Here is a 16,870-nt window from a genome sequence, read left to right as displayed (position 1 = left end):
AAAAGCACATTTTCTCAGATACATCTAGGGTTAAACTTCTAGGGAAAGGGTGTGACTGTTAGAGCAGCTCATCAACAACATGCTGCCTGGAGCGATTGTGAAACTTTCACTAAACATTTCTATTTAAAAAAACCATTTAGAGTAGGAGGTGGAATCCTTTCCAAACATATGATTCAGTAAACACTCGAGAAAATTCCAGGTAGCAGCCCTGTTCCACGAATCAAGTTAGCCTGCTGCAGTTCAAATATTGGTTTCCATCATAAATGCAGGACACAAATGTACAGTTTGGCTTCATGTGCCTTTAAAGGAACAACGTCTCTAATAAAAGAGTCCAGCTACTTAAGGGGCTGCAAGCACAACCCTGTTCATCCACTTGTACAAGTTCCATTGTACTCAAGGGAAAGGGAAGAGCTTTGGCCCCATAGTGACAGAGACAGCTGCCTGATCAGTGCTAGGACTAGGTAGGGCTTCCGTGACAATGCAAAGGGACAAACTGTCCCCTTGTGGGCCAGTACTGACACGTGCGCCTGGTCCTATCTGATACTGCCAAGAAAATCCTGTGCCCTACAAATAAGTACATAAGGTGGAATGAATGCAAACTCAGAACACACCAGCCACTTATACATATTGCTATGTTGCTGGTAAATAAACCAGAATGGTTGGCTGATGGGAGCTCAAGGTTAAGAGATAATTGGAGAGATCTCTTCTGAAGGAGGCCTAGTTAGGTCTGTGCATGTGTGCTTAGTGGAGAGATGGCTAAAAGGGAGCACCTGCATCTCCCTAACACCTGCTCTTTATGAGGTTAGACTCCCTATGAAGGTGTGGGTACGCAACTTGGGGATAAACCTGGATCTACTGTTGTCACTCAGGTGTCCTCGGAGAGATGGAGTGCCTTCCATCAGCTTCAGCTGGTGGCCCAGTGGCGCTCCTATCCAGACAGGGGTAGCCTTTCTGTTGCTGATACTCTGGTAACCTCCAGGTTAGATTACTGCAATGTGTTATACATCGGACTGTCTCTGAAGGCACTTTGGAAACTTCAGCTGATACAGAATTCAGCAGCCAGGTTGCTCATTGGGCCAAGATGGTTTCAACATATAACACCAATCCTGGCCCAACTGCCCTGGCTGCCATGTGCCCAATTCAAATTGCTGCTTTTTACCTATAAAGCCTTAAAAGGCTCAGGATTGCAATAACTCAAGGACTGCCTCTCCCCATATGAACCAACCCAGACCCTGAGATGATCATCTGAGGCCCTTCTTCATGGAGCTGTTCTGCAAAAGGTCGGGAGGGTGGCAACACGAGGCCTGCCTTTCTCTGTGGTGGTTTCTCATTTGTGGAATGCTCTCCCCAGGGACACTCGCCTGGTGCCTTCAGTACATATCTTTAGGTGCCAGGTGATAACAATCATCTTCTCCCAGTCTTTTGGCTAATTAAACTCTCTATGGGCTATTGAACTGGGAAGGGGATAGTTGTTTTTTTGTCATTATGTTGATGTATTTTTGTTTCTCATCCTGTACACCCTGTGATCCTTGCATGAAAGGTGGTATATAAATTTTTAATAATAATAATAATAATAATAATACCTTATCCCCTTTCCCAAAGGCAATATTCCTCCCTCACCATAGTGTGTGGATAGAAGGACAACAATCGGGTCGTGCAAAGTGCTATATCCATAGCTGCCAAGTTTTCCCTTTTCTCGCGAGGAAGCCTATTCAGCATAAGGGAAAATCCCTTAAAATAAGGGATAACTTGGCAGCTATGGCTATATCAGATTCTTGGTCATCCTTAAGACTTTTCAAGCTTTTGAATGAAATGGCCAAAGAACCCAGCTGATTCTTAGGATGAGCCACAGGCTCTTCACCCACATTCTAGAAATCCTACTTGGTGGTTATAGCCTCCTGACCCAAACACTCTGTAGCGACTCTGTGGTTAAATTTTCCATGTTTAGTGCCAAGTATATGCAAAACTCACTTGGTCAAGTCTGAATGAAATCAATAACACATAGTTGTGGCTCTGTGATCTAACTGTTAATTACAAATGTTTCCACTGACTTAACTGATAAAGGATCAGGTACGGTATTACAAATATAACAAAAGCAGTTTGCCATGGTTTCCAGGATTACTGACATATAGTGCAGCTGGGAAAGCACTGAGCTGTCAGTGTGCATTAGAAATAATATTTAAAAACCTGTCTAAGACAATCCAGTGCACACTGTTTATGAACGCTTAATATGCAGCGACAGTTTATGCAGTAACAGTTCCTCACCCAATATATGCTACATATATATTACCCTAAAGTCAGATATATTTTAGCTGCTCTACTGACGTTGTATAGCCAATCCAACGAAGACTTGCATGAACATGCAAAGCCATGAATCGATTTACGTGTAATGCTATTAAAATAGTGCAATGGGATTCAAATAGACAGCAAATTAATGTTTAGAGTGCCACAAACTGACAAAAGAACAAAATGGCGAATTAGGCACAAAACCCCAGCTGAAGAGAGGAAGGATGGAACAGAAAATATAAAACATTGCCATTGTAACAATATTTGTTCCATTCCTAATTCCATCTTCGCAAATGGTAAACAATTATAGTTGCTTTTATAATTATTATAGATCTAGGTACCGGTATCTTGGTTTGATGTATTGGAAACTCTTTTACCTGCATACATTTTAGTCAGATGCTGTGGGGTGTACGTAATGGTGAAGTTTTCATAAAACATTAGAATGGGTTTGCTTAACATTTTGTTCTGTTGCTCATTATTATGATCTCTACTTCTGCAAAGGCCAATTTTATGAGGATAAATTAGCAGGGAGAAATGGTAAATATACTAGTCCATTCTCCTGGTTTGAACAGGTGTAGCAACAGATCTGGCTTGCCATTTCTCCTTCATAAAGTCAGCCTGGTGGTTGGGGAATTGGTTACAATTAAATGGAATGCAAATTCAGGATCCAATAAACATGTGGCACATGCTCTGAGCTGCTGTCTGCTTGTATCCATAGCACCCAAGATGTACAAAAAAATTCCCAAAGGCAGATCCTTTCCTTCAGGTTCATGGTGATGTTCACAGAAACAACTTAAGACAAAACTATCTGGGAGGTTCTCTGCTGCATTCTCTGCATTGCTCGTTTCATGTGTGCAAAACTATCCTCTGATTCACATTACACAATATGCATTATTATTACGTAGCACAATGCAGATGAGATGCATGGAGTTTCTTTCATCTTTGCTCCTTCTAAATATTCTGCTCTCTAATTCTCGCCCGAGTCCCTGCATTTATGCCCTTCAATCCACAATACATTTTCTGCATCAGTGAAGCACCTTCATTTAATGAGTTTTGGTGCGACTAGGAATAACAGTTATGCCTTTTCACTATGCTTGCTAGCTTTGTTCGGTGAGGAAGAAACAGACCTACTTAACCATAAAAACATGTCCACCTCAAATTGTTTTTGACATATTCAGAGGGAAATTCGAGCCTTAAATTAGCACTCAGTATAGACATTGCCCTTCCTATATATTTCTCTAGCTGGGAAAACACACACACACACACACACACACACACACACACACACACACTCTCTCTCTCTCTCTCCCCTGTCAATATATGTTAATTGTACAGAATCTTTCTATTCTGTAAGTTTATTTCTAGGTCAAAGTTTCTAAAAGTAGGGCACTGGTTACATTGGGGGGAAGGGAGAGGATAAGTGGCACATCCAGGAAAAGATGCAAGGCAAGAGCAAAGCAGGGATATTTCCTCATAAACCACTGTCCTGCCACGAGGCTTGCCAGATCCTGGCTGGTTGCTATATAAGTGCTTGAAAGGCTGAAGGAAGGACCTGCCCCTCCCCTGAAGGAAAAAAAAACCACAGTAGTTCTGTATAATAAATGATAATAATAATAATAATAATAATAATAATAATAATAATAATTTATTTATATGCTGCCCATCTGGCTGGGTTTCCCCAGCCACTCTGGGCGGCTTCCAACAAAATATTAAAAATACATTAAAACACTGAAGAAGTGTGCATGCACACGAAAGCTCATACCCATGACAAACTTAGTTGGTCTCCAAGATGCTACTGGAAGGATTTTTTTATTTTGTTTTGACTGCGTCAGACCAACACGGCTACCTACATTTAATTTAAACATCAGTCATTAAAAACTGTCCTACTAATAAAATAAATGTACTGCAGTTTCTTCTTTCTCTGCTTATAAAGACAAATCCCATGGAAATGTGTTATGAGCAGATGCTGTTGGTCCGGCTGTTCAATTCGTGCCGCCATGCATTCATGTGAGGGTTTTTTGTTTTAAAGGACACTTAAAGGTAAAGGTAAGGGGACCCCTGACCATTAGGTCCAGTCGTGACCGACTCTGGGGTTGCGCACTCATCTCGCATTATTGGCCGAGGGAGCCAGCGTATAGCTTCCAGGTCATGTGGCCAGCATGACAAAGCCGCTTCTGGCAAACCAGAGCAGCACATGGAAACGCCGTTTACCTTCCTGCTGTAGCGGTTCCTATTTATCTACTTGCATTTTGACGTGATTTCGAACTGCTAGGTTGGCAGGAGCTGGGACCGAGCAACGGGAGCTCACCCCGTCACAGGGATTCAAACCGCTGACCTTCTGATCAGCAAGCCCTAGGCTCAGTGGTTTAACCACAGCGCCACCTGGGTCCCACAAAGGACACTTATGTTTTTCAATTGTTAATAGGGGTCTGCAACATGTGCCTGTTAAAATCATATTGTGTAGATCATCTCTATATGGAAGGGGGGGGGAAATATGCTGTAAATGGGAGCACACAGAAACCCAGTGGTAATACCTGACTAAATAAGTCTAGTGTATTTAAGTACTACAGCCAGTGGTGGCTGGTACCCACTGGGATTGGTTGGGTGGGAGGTAGGGAGACCAACAGTAGGTGGAGCTAATAACAAGCAGAGCTATCCCTCGACTGGCTGTAAGTAACACAGCAGGCAGGTGGGGGTTGGCTGTGTTGGTGCGGAAGTGTACCATTTGCCCCAATGGACCAGCCTCCATTGGTCCCTTGGTTACTTTGGCCATAGAGTTGCTATCTTGAAATGAACAGCCCATATAGTCTGTTCCTGCTTGGCTGATACAAGCCACAGGCACTAGCACAACTTGCAAGTAATGTCAGGCATGCTACTGGAGGATGTGTGGGTGGAAGAGTGCTTGATAGCAAGGCTCCATCTAGTAACAGCACTGCAGTGTAGGTGGTGGTTTGTTGCAAGGATTTCCACTGAAGACTCTTATGTTTCTGCAAACTTATTAACACAGCAGATCATGCTTTTAAATCTGCACCATGTATGGTTATGCTTTGCAGGCTAAGAGCTGATGCACTTTAGCATGGTATGTTAGAATACAGAGTGTCTTTTGAGATTAGTGAGAGCAGTTGACTGCCTAAAGTACTTTGTCCCACAGCCCCTTAGATATTTTCTGGCATCCAGCTGACATGCATTGAAGAATGAACACTTGGAATCTAAATATGTGATCTGGAAAAATCGCTAATTAATCAACAGGAGACCATCTAGTTGTGGCTTATACTTCACGATGCTTAAAGACCCAATTTGTCCTTGGAGTTTAGATCTGATGCTAAAGGACTTCATGGCGCTTTATTCAAGTTTCTAATTCTCCTGTTTATTGCAAATGGTTTACGATCCAATGAAGTAAAAGCTAAAAGCAAAGAGTGCATTAAACACTTAATTTTCCTTTTGGGACTCCCTCTAGTTTATATTTCTAAAAGGACATTAAAAAAAACACCAATAAACATTGGTCTCTTGTTCTACCAACACAATTCTCCAGTTGCCATTTTTTTCTGATGGGAGCAGAACCATCAAATTTGTTGAGCATAGCCACATTGCATTTTGTATTCTGTAAAACAGATTTTGGAGGGAATGTTGCATATTTTATTGAAAAACCAGCTTCTAGGAAAGTGTTATATAAAACACAAAATTGAGCAATGGTTTGGGAAATTCAGTGGTCAGGCACACTAAATGTAAGAGAGCCTGGCCAGATCCGACCAAAGGTCTATCAGTGTTCTTGTTCTCATAATGGCCGACCAGATGTCCTTGGGAAGACCACAAGCAGGACATGAGTGCAATAACACTCTCCCACTGGTGACTTCTAGCAATTGGTATTCAGATGCATAGTGGACTGTGCATGAGGGGGTTTGTCCATAGTGAAATGGAAAGTGGTATAAAATCCACAGTGGTCCTGGATAGGAAGCACAGCATGTTGCACTCATTTATTAAGGCCACCCAAAATAGGGGAAGATGAGCTTACTACACAGGGTTATTTTGCCATTCAAAGCCTCTCTTCAGTATGAAAGTTTTAACTAGGAAAATAATATTTTGAACTCTGAAAGCCATGTGTTCCCTAAATCTCATACTAATCGGTATAAAGCCTTTGTTCTCTAGGAAGATTTTATTTCAAAGCAGTTCTTCAATGCAGAGCAACATGGTCAAAACTGTGTGTGTGTGTAAGATGGTTGATGTCGGAGCAGTTTAGTCTGAAAGTGCTAAACTGAAAAGAATACAAGCAAGGCAGACATTTGATGGAACACTCGATAACATTTTGCATCACATTCTGAATATGAATATAACCCCACGCGGGTGGCGCTGTGGGTTAAACCACAGAGCCTAGGGCTTGCCGATCAGAAGGTCGGTGGTTCAAATCCTTGCGACGGGGTGAGCTCCCGTTGCTTGATCCCTGCTCCTGCCAACCTAGCAGTTTGAAAGCACATCAAAGTACAAGTAGATAAATAGGTACCACTCTGGCGGGAAGGTAAACAGCGTTTCCATGTGCTGCTCTGGTTTGCCAGAAGCGGCTTAGTCATGCTGGCTACATGACCTGGAAGCTGTACGCCGGCTCCCTTGGCCAATAAAGCGAGATGAACGCTGCAACCCCAGAGTTGTCTGCGACTGGACCTAATGGTCAGGGGTTCCTTTACCTTTACCTTTACTGCAGGTACCTTGGTTGTTTCCTGCTGATGTGTATATGTAGACTCTTCCAGCCTTTGTTGGAGCTACCCCCTTTCCTTCATTAGTAGCTAGGGTAGGTCTATCTGCATCAAAGGATGTGCTTGTAGTACTGCCCTCTACACTCGTGTAAATATGGCAAACTGCTTGGTATGGGTTTTGTGTGTGTGTGGATTCAAGGCACTTTCTCTCTGTTATGTTAGTCACATACTCACTAAATTTCCACATATTGAGAGCATCAACCCCCATGAATAATAAAGTAAGTCTTTCTCTGGACCTCCCACCTCCATTATATGGTTATGCATATTACTTTACTTGCTTCAAACTGTAGCAACCAAGCTATGCTGTCTTTGGAAGCTCTCCTGTTCATTCTGCTTAGGGGGTCCCTTAACAAACTCCTGCCCTGATAGCACAGCTGCATTTAACATACAATCCTCACCAGAGTTGGCTACACCTTTCCCTTTCAGGTGGCCAGATGTCTAACCTTTGCCTTTCAGGTGTCCAGCTCCCATCACAAATAGAGCTAGAATCATATAATTTTATGAGTTGTTATTGTTGTTTGTTGAATTTATATACGACCCTATACTCAGAGGACTCAGGGAGGTTCCGGGGGTCTCAGGGCGTTTTAGAAGTGACCATGAGGGTCATCTAGTCCAAGCCCCTGCAATGCAGGAATCTTTTGCCCAATGTGGGGCTTGAAACCACAACCCTGAGGTTAAGAGTCTCATGATCTACTGACGGATCTGTCCCAGCTGTAAATTGTAGTCCAACAACTTCCAAAGGGCCACAGACCAGCCACCTCTGTTTCCTTTTAATTGGTTCCAGCAGAGAGCCTACACAGCTAAGATTCCAAGGCCCTGGGAGCTACCAGGCTCCTTTTTCAGAGGAGCACCAATAAGCACCTACTTAGCTCTCAGACACAGCTCTGTGCCTCCCAACTATGCTGGCATTCAGGAACTTTCCAAGGAGCTGTTCTTCACAACGAGCCTAATAGGTGTGCACAGTGGGACCAAATGGCTTTCTGTACCACTCTCTCCAGAGCTGCGTCGGCTCAATAAATCAATAGAGGAGAAATGCTAAGGGAATACCTATAGCTTAAAAAAGGGGGGAGTGGGTTTAACCCCCTTAAAGCAAAGGAAACGAGGGTGCCACAGTTGGAATCATCTTAAGTATGCATTGACATTGCAGCCTGCTATGAGATACTGGGCACGCCACAATGGGTGCACTGCTGCGCTTGGTTCAGTAATGCGACGAAACAGGCCAGTAAGAAAATGGCTATGAATGATGAAGAGAAATGTACAGCGACTGCAGATTAGGTTGCTTCCAAAGTGCAGGAAAAGGGGGGGGGAGCTTTCCTTACTCCCACATTTTGAAAAGGTTACAAATCAGCAGTGTATAAAAGGAGTACAAGGTACCAGAAGTCCTTCCCCATAGGGAATCTAGTAGATCCTACGCATCACAGGAAGACAGCAAGCTGTGCAACACTTGGGATGTCAGAGAGTTCCAACAAAAGCAGAAACAGGAGTGGAAATTACCACTGTTTGTTTATTATTCCCATGTCTGGAATGGAAACCAATTCAGCAAATCCAGTCAGTATTCATTGGTGGTGTTGTTGGTTTCTGCCTGCAAACAATGTGTAATTGATTATGCCCCCCCCACCTCATTTGCATCGAATTTCCTTTGCACTGAAATGAACGAGGTGGGACAAAAGAAGGGCATCATAACTTACATACTTTACACAAATTACGTTAAGTTATATAATTTTGTCACAGCAGACAGTGAGACACATAATGTAGTTCTTGGTGGAAGAAAAACTGCAGTGGAATGGAAACAATACTGTATGCAAAGGATACAAAACAGGAAATGGTGCCTTCTTACACCCCTAGTGACACTGTAAGGAAACTGGTACTAACCAGCATTAGTTATCATTGAGGGGAGCAAGTTTTCCTAGGTGAATAGCAGAGAGAACTGGATGTTACTATAAAAATCTGTTAGTTAGTTAGTTAGTGAGTGAGTGAGTGAGCGAGCTAGCTAGCTAGCTAGTTTCATTCATTCATTCATTTATATTCCACCTCTTTCTCCAATGAGATCAAGGCAACCTATGGTTGTCCTCCTCCTCACTTAATCCTCCCAATGTATGGACTATTATCCATGTAGGCCAAGAGCGGAGAGATGCTGCTCTGATGCAAGTGTGGTCACTTCAGCTTTTTGGCCAAAGCATGAACTGTCATCCAAATCTGCCAATATCTGGAAGAATATTCAGATACTTTTTCGGTGAAATGATGCCCTACAGCAGTGTTTCTCAACCAGTGTGCCTCCAGATGTTTTGGGACTACAACTCCCATCATCCCTAGCTAGCAAGACCAGTGGTCAGGAATGATGGGAGTTGTAGTCCCAAAACATCTGGAGGCACACTGGTTGAGAAACACTGCCCTACAGTGTCTTCTATGCCTTGAAAGAGAAAGTGGCCTGCACATATTTCTATTTCAAATGCAAACATGTACAGTACTACGGAATGATGAAGCCCAGGTCAAAGTGTGATAGAATATCAGGGAACTAAACTAATGTATGACACATTGACGGAATATATTTGCATAGGCATTCAGGCAAAGGAAATCACTGGCAGAAGCCATTCTGTGTCTGGAAAATAAATGGATGATTAGCCTTAGAGATTATGATGGGAAGGAAATTAGTGACCAATTTACAAAGAGCTGTTGTAAATCTAGCTTGCTTTACTAGAGGCACCATGTCTACAGGGATGCGTGATGAAAGACAGCTTTGTTTACACTTGGCAAATGTGAAGCAGAAGGAACACACTGACTGCAAATCCAGGTTGAAAGAGCTGTAAATAAAGGAGGTGCTCTTAAAATAATTTCTGATTATGAAAAATGTTGCTTACCATGGATAAGCATATTGGTATGCAAGAAAAATTAAGAGTAGACAAATGCTTTGATAGACTTTTAAACTGTGAAGTATTATGTGAAGGAAGAGTGAAAAGGAAACAAAGCTATACCTACTTTGTTCTTGCAAGAAACGTTGATCATGTGGACTCAAAACTTTTATTTGGACTGGGACTTCTGGGAGGAAAGATGGCTGACCAGCCATCGACAGAGATAATTATGTGGTGATTAATGATAGCCAAACTTGGTTTCCAAGCTCTCTCTTTGAAGATAGGGGGATCAAGGGATCAACCTCAAATGTTCAGAAGATAGCTATTTTTCACATTGGAGATGGGATGTTTCCGGATGCAGGGAGCATCTTGGAGCGAGGATCCAATCTCAAAAATGACAGAATGATCTCGATACGAATCCAAGGCAGACCTTTTAACATCACAGTAATCCAAGTTTAAGCACCAACTACCGGTGCTGAAGAAACTGAAATTGACCAATTCCAGGAAGACTTACAACACCTTCTAGAAATGACACCAAAGAAGGATGTTCTTCTCATTACAGGCGATTGGAATGCTAAAGTAGGGAATCAAGAGATAAAAGGAACAACTGGCAAGTTTGGCCTTGGAGTTCAAAATGAAGCAGGACAAAGGCTAATAGAGTTCTGTCAAGAGAACAAGCTGGTCATCACAAACACTCTTTTCCAACAACACAAGAGACGACTCTACACATGGATATCACAAAATGGGCAGCATTGAAATCAGATTGATTATATTCTCTGCAGCCAAAGATGGAGAAGCTCTATACAGTCAGCAAAAACAAGACCTGGAGCTGACTGTAACTCAGATCATCAGCTTCTTATAGCAAAATTCCAGCTTAAACTGAAGAAAGTAGGAAAAACCACTGGGCCAGTAAGATACAATCTGAATCAAATCCCTTATGAATACACAGTGGAAGTGAGGAACAGGTTTAAGGATTTAGATTTGGTGGACAGAGTGCCTGAAGAACTATGGATTGAGGCTCGTAACATTATACAGGAGGCAGCAACGAAAACCATCCCAAGGAAAAGGAAATGCAAGAAAGCAAAATGGCTGTCCAACGAGGCTTTACAAATAGCAGGGGAGAGGAGGCAAGCAAAATGCATGGGAGATACAGGAAACTGAATGCAGATTTCCAAAAAATAGCAAGGAGAGACAAGAGGGCCTTCTTAAACGAGCAATGCAAAGAAATAGAGGAAAACAATAGAATGGGGAAAACCAGAGATCTGTTCAAGAAAATTGGAGATATGAAAGGAACATTTCGTACAAAGATTACCATAATAAAGGACAAAAGTGGTAAGGACCTAACAGAAGCAGAAGACATCAAGAAGAGGTGGCAAGAATACACAGAGGAATTATACCAGAAAGATATGGAGGTCTCGTACACCCCAGGTAGTGTGGTTGCTGACCTTGAGCCAGACATCTTGGAGAGTGAAGTCAAATGGGCCTTAGAAAGCACTGCTAATAACAAGGCCAGTGGAAGTGATGATATTCCAGCTGAACTATTTAAAATTTTAAAAGATGATGCTGTTAAGGTGCTACACCCAATATGCCAGCAAGTTTGGAAAACTCAGCAATGGCCAGAGGATTGGAGAAGATCAGTCTACATCCCAATCCCAAAGAAAGGCAGTGCCAAAGAATGCTCCAACTACCGCACAATTGCGCTCATTTCACACACTAGCAAGGTTATGCTTAAAATTCTACGAGGCAGGCTTAGGCAGTATGTGGACTGAGAACTCCCAGAAGTGCAAGCTGGATTTCGAAGGGGCAGAGGAACCAGAGACCAAATAGCAAACATGTGCTGGATTATGGAGAAATCTAGAGAGTTCCAGAAAAAAAGTCTACTTCTGCTTCATTGACTATGCAAAAGCCTTTGACTGTGATGACCACAGCAAACTATGGCAAGTTCTTAAAGAAATGGGAGTGCCTGATCACCTCATTTGTCTCCTGAGAAATCTCTATGTGGGACAAGAAGCTACAGTTAGAACTGGATATGGAACAACTGATTGGTTCAAAATTGGGAAAGGAGTATGACAATGTTTTATATTGTCTCCCTGCTTATTTAACTTATATGCAGAATTCATCATGCGAAAGGCTGGACTAGATGAATCCCAAGCCGGAATCAAGATTGCCAGAAGAAATATCAACAACCTCAGATATGCAGATGACACAACCTTGATGGCAGAAAGTGAGGAGGAATTAAAGAACCTTTTAATGAGGGTGAAAGAAGAGAGCGCAAAATGTGGTCTGAAGGTCAATATCAAAAAAACCAAGATCATGGCCACTGGTCCCATCACCTCCTGGCAAATAGAAGGGGAAGAAATGGAGGCAGTGAGAGATTTTACTTTCTTGGGCTCCTTGATCACTGCAGATAGTGACAGCAGTCACGAAATTAAAATACGCCTGCTTCTTGGGAGAAAAGCAATGACAAACCTAGACAGCATCTTAAAAAAGCAGAGACATCACCTTGCCTACAAAGGTCCGTATAGTTAAAGCTATGGTTTTCCCAGTAGTGATGTATGGAAGTGAGAGCTGACCACCGAAGAATTGATGCTTTTGAATTATGGTCCTGGAGGAGACTCTTGAGAGTCCCATGGACTGCAAGAAGATCAAACCTATCCATTCTTAAGGAAATCAGCCCTGAGTGCTCACTGGAAGGACAGATCGTGAAGCTGAGGCTCCAATACTTTGGCCACCTCATGAGAAGAGAAGACTCCCTGGAAAAGACCAAGAATGGAGATTCTGATTAAACATAACAATAAGAGCTGTTTGGCAGTGGATTGGTCTCCCATGGGGAGGTGGTGAACTCTCCTTCATTGGAGATTTTAAAGCAGAGACTGGATGACCATCTGTCATGGATGCTTTAGCTGAGATTCCTGTATTGTAGGAGGCTGGACTAGTTGACCCTTGGGGTCCCTTCCAACTCTACAATTCTATGACTCTATGACTTTCTTAGAGTGGCTAGAGAAACCCAGCCAGATGGGTGGGGTCCAAATAAATTGTTGTTGTTGTTGTTGTTGTTGTTGTTGTTGTTGTTGTTACACGTTACAGAAACAAAACACCTTCTACAGAAGCCAAAGGGAAACTGAAAACTGGCCTTCTTAAAACTCAACATGGGCAGTAGATTTATACAGAAAACCAATATTAGAAAATAAGCATCTGTTCAATAATTTTATATCTTCCCTTCAAATGCCCCCCAGCAGTTTCTGCAGGATCAGCAACTGTTTCCCCCTGTTTCTAATACATTTACTACAGAGTTCATTTTCTGAAACCAGAGGTACTGTGTCTCAACTTCTGGAGGAATTAGATTTCTGTGAATTATGATGCAAACAGACATGATCAACACCTCTTGGATTATTGTGAAGATTGGAACATGTTTATCCTTTGGGGTTTCAAATTTTGCAGACCATTCTCAGTTCAGAAACATACCAGAAAGCATAAAAACAATATTTTAAAAATATTTTAAAATGAAATATATACCTTAATATAAAATATGTATTTTAATATGTGTTTTGTGATTAAATATGTATCTAAATACATACTTAAATGCAGACTAATTGACAGACAAATTATGGGCTGGAACAGACTTACGAACGAGCACATGTAAAAGTGAAATGGACTTGAAAGAGACTGATCTGTCCAACCTCATGTAAAGTGTCACCCTCTGATCAGAAGTTGGCTCCCCAGTCTTCAATGTTTATTCTGTTTATCAGTTTACAAGTAATTTTCACTGTTGTTGGAAGGTGTTGAAAATGCCAGAATCTGCTCTGGAACAGTGGGAAGAAAATGGGCTGAATTGGCAAAGAAGCATAAATAACTCTGGACTGTGAAGAAATCAAGTTACAAGCAATGTGAGATAACTACCTCAGAGCTTTAAATGACTGAACTCTAAGGATGTGAAACCCACCAGGAAGAAAATTTGAATTATACTATTTCTGTGGGCACTTTTATGTGGGGATAAAAGTAACACAAATCTCGTCCCAAAAATTAATACTGATGAGTATGACAAATACTAGATGAGAACAGAGAATTCTTCACAGTATTAGTTGGCAGAAGCAAATAGCAAAGTAGCTAAGTGGGAAGAATAAAAATGAAGAAAGAATATTTATTACTGGTGTGTTCTCCTAAAATTTCACACCTACTGAGCTTCTTTAAAGAGGGAGAAATTAGTCTTACAGAAAACTGTCAGTTACAAGAATTTTCAATGGAAGACAACAAGCATGAATGCAGTAGAAACGATGTATCTGAATGACGCCATACACATTTCCTTCATTTATACAAATTTTGGGGCTTATGAAGCTTCAAAACAACCTGACCAACAAAAACAAAGAACAGCAACATAACTCAAATATTTGGTGCAATTCTTAAACCTAGTAAAACATCCACACCTTTAACTGAATGGGAAGGCTTTTCCAGCCTGTCAACAATAAAAGTCAATCATATGTATAAACTAGGTTGGAAATTTCAGGAAGGCCAAAATAAAATTTCAAGCACTGAAAAATATTAAGGTTAGCTACCTATCAGACAGATCAAATTAAATCAGCTGCAAAGCCAGAAGACACACTGCAGTAAAGAATCAATTATATGCATCATATTATGTTGAAGCAAACTCAAAATGTAAAGACATTTGCATTAACATCTATGCTAATGGAAACATTTGTGCTACTAGAGAAGTAAACACCCACCTGAGTCCATCCCCCAATACCCATTTCCCCCCTAATATAATCTGAATAATTACAGGCAAAATGCTTTTTTTATAAACTGCATTTCAAGTGACAAAGCAGTCTTTAATTATTTTCTGTTATTATTTCCCCTGCCCATTGGAGCCAATGCTAAAACTACTTATAAAGTTGCATTTTGCAAGCACAACGAAAATGCAATCTAATCAAAATAGATATCAAATATATGTGTGTGTGTGTGTGCATATAAATACCCTTGAGTCAAAGGTTCTTATGCAGCACATTTTGTATATTAATATGAAAGTAGGACAACGGGATCAGCTTTTATCTACCATCCTGAGGTCCAGAGTGACCACGTTGATTGCTTTTCAGTTTGTGTAGAGGGAGGGAGTATAGCACATTTTATAAACACAAAGTTCATCAAAACTATTGTGATGCTGATGCAAGAAATCCCCCAGCATCATATCTTTCTGGAGACTTTAACTGAATGTACCAAATGTATCTCAAAACCAAATCTTAATATGGCAAATTGGGGTTGAAGGTACACTGGGACTCTCATAAGAACACAAGAGCCCTGCTTCAACCAGTCTAGCATCCTGTTCTCGTATTGGTCAACTAGATGCCTATAAGAAACTCACAAGCTGGATATGAGCACAATAGCACTCTCTCCGCTGGTATTCAGAGACATACTGCTCAGTGGTGTGGGGCTTTTTAAGAAAGCTTTTCAAAAGTCTAATTACACATTATAGACTGGCTCACCGCACCCCACGTTTACTGACACACTCAAAGAACGCAGAAAGGTTAGTTAGATAGGGCCAGGGCCGTCTTAAGCGTATCGGGCGCCCGGGCGCCGTGGTGCGAAGATCGCTCCGGCGCCCCCCCCGTTTCCCACCGCGGCTGTCTGGTGGGCGCAGCCGTGAAGTGGCGCCCTGCGCCACCCAGCCTTGCCTTAGAGCCGGCCCTGGACAGGGCTTACTCTTGCAGAAGCCGTGCTGGTTCTCTTTCAGCAAGACTTGTTTTTCCAAATGCTTGGTAATTCTATTGTTAATCATGCTTTCCACTCTTTTCCCCAGAACAGATGTTAAACTAATTGACCTGTAATTTCCCATATCTCTCCTGGATATCTCTCTCTCTCTCTCTCATTGTTCTATTGGCTTTTTTCCAGTTCTCAGGTATGAAGGCTGCTCTTAGGACAAAGTTGCACATTTTTGTTAAAAGATCAAAAAATTTTCATTTCAGTTTTTTAAGAAAAGCTGGTAGCAATTAGACCTGGTGATTTGTTCCTTTTTGATATGTCAACAAGGCCTAGAACCGAAAGCTGACACTTTAATTGTTCTTATCTTAGTTGCATTCATTTTTAAACTGAACTGAAAGCTGAAAGTTTTAGCTTGGATTAAAGTCTACACTTGAGCAGAAAGTTAAGTCTACATCTTTTAATTTAAAGCTGATTTTCACACTTAGAACTGTGTGGAATTACAAATTCGGTGTTTGGTTTTTTTTATTGTTTTAATATTCACTTGAAACGTGAGATTAAATCTAGGCTTCTAGTTGTGATTTTCTCTGGCCCCCCTAAGGCTGCCCTGCGGGTTTATCACTGCTACGATTCAGCTACTGAGGTGCAAATTCTTACAGGATTTTCCCCACTGGGATTTAGCTCCTGATATACAATGCCTTTTGCTGTGCCCTTGTTACATTTGTAGCTGCTGCTCTAATAAAACAAATAAAATACATATTTATGTAACCCTATAAACAAATATGCTTATCTCATTTGTTATCTTGATACCTGGTCACTGGGGGTTGCCCTCTTGCTCAGGGCCGTCTTGAGCAGATCGCGCGCCCTGGTGCTGAGGGGCGGAGATCGCTCCGCCGCCCGCCCCGCCCTCGCAGGGCGCAATTGGTTTCGGCGCCCTCCTTCCCAGGCCGGCGCCCAGCTTACCAGCCCCGCGCCATGGTGCACTGCGCCACCGGGGGTCTACGACGAGCCGGGCCTGCTCTTGCTCATAAAATAGAAGCAGCCGTAGGTCTTCATTTCTTACTTCCAAAATAGTAGCAGCCAGGAGCACCATCAATGGGGGGGGGGGAGAGGCCGAGAGACCCCCAAATTTTCAAGGAAGGAGGTGGGCCCCCAAAATATTCCATGCTGGCAATCTCCCCCAGAGACGGGGAAGGGTGAACCTGGCATGTCCCTTTGAAGATCGACAGAGCACCTTCAAGAAAGGCACACTGGCAATCTCTGTCAGAGATGCAACGCGATGTCACACAAGTGTGACGG

The sequence above is a fragment of the Zootoca vivipara genome, chromosome 9 (genome assembly GCF_963506605.1).
Source record: "Zootoca vivipara chromosome 9, rZooViv1.1, whole genome shotgun sequence".
NCBI lineage: Eukaryota > Metazoa > Chordata > Lepidosauria > Squamata > Lacertidae > Zootoca > Zootoca vivipara.
The sequence above is the reverse complement of the archived record's forward strand: the minus strand, read 5'-3'. Positions refer to the sequence as shown.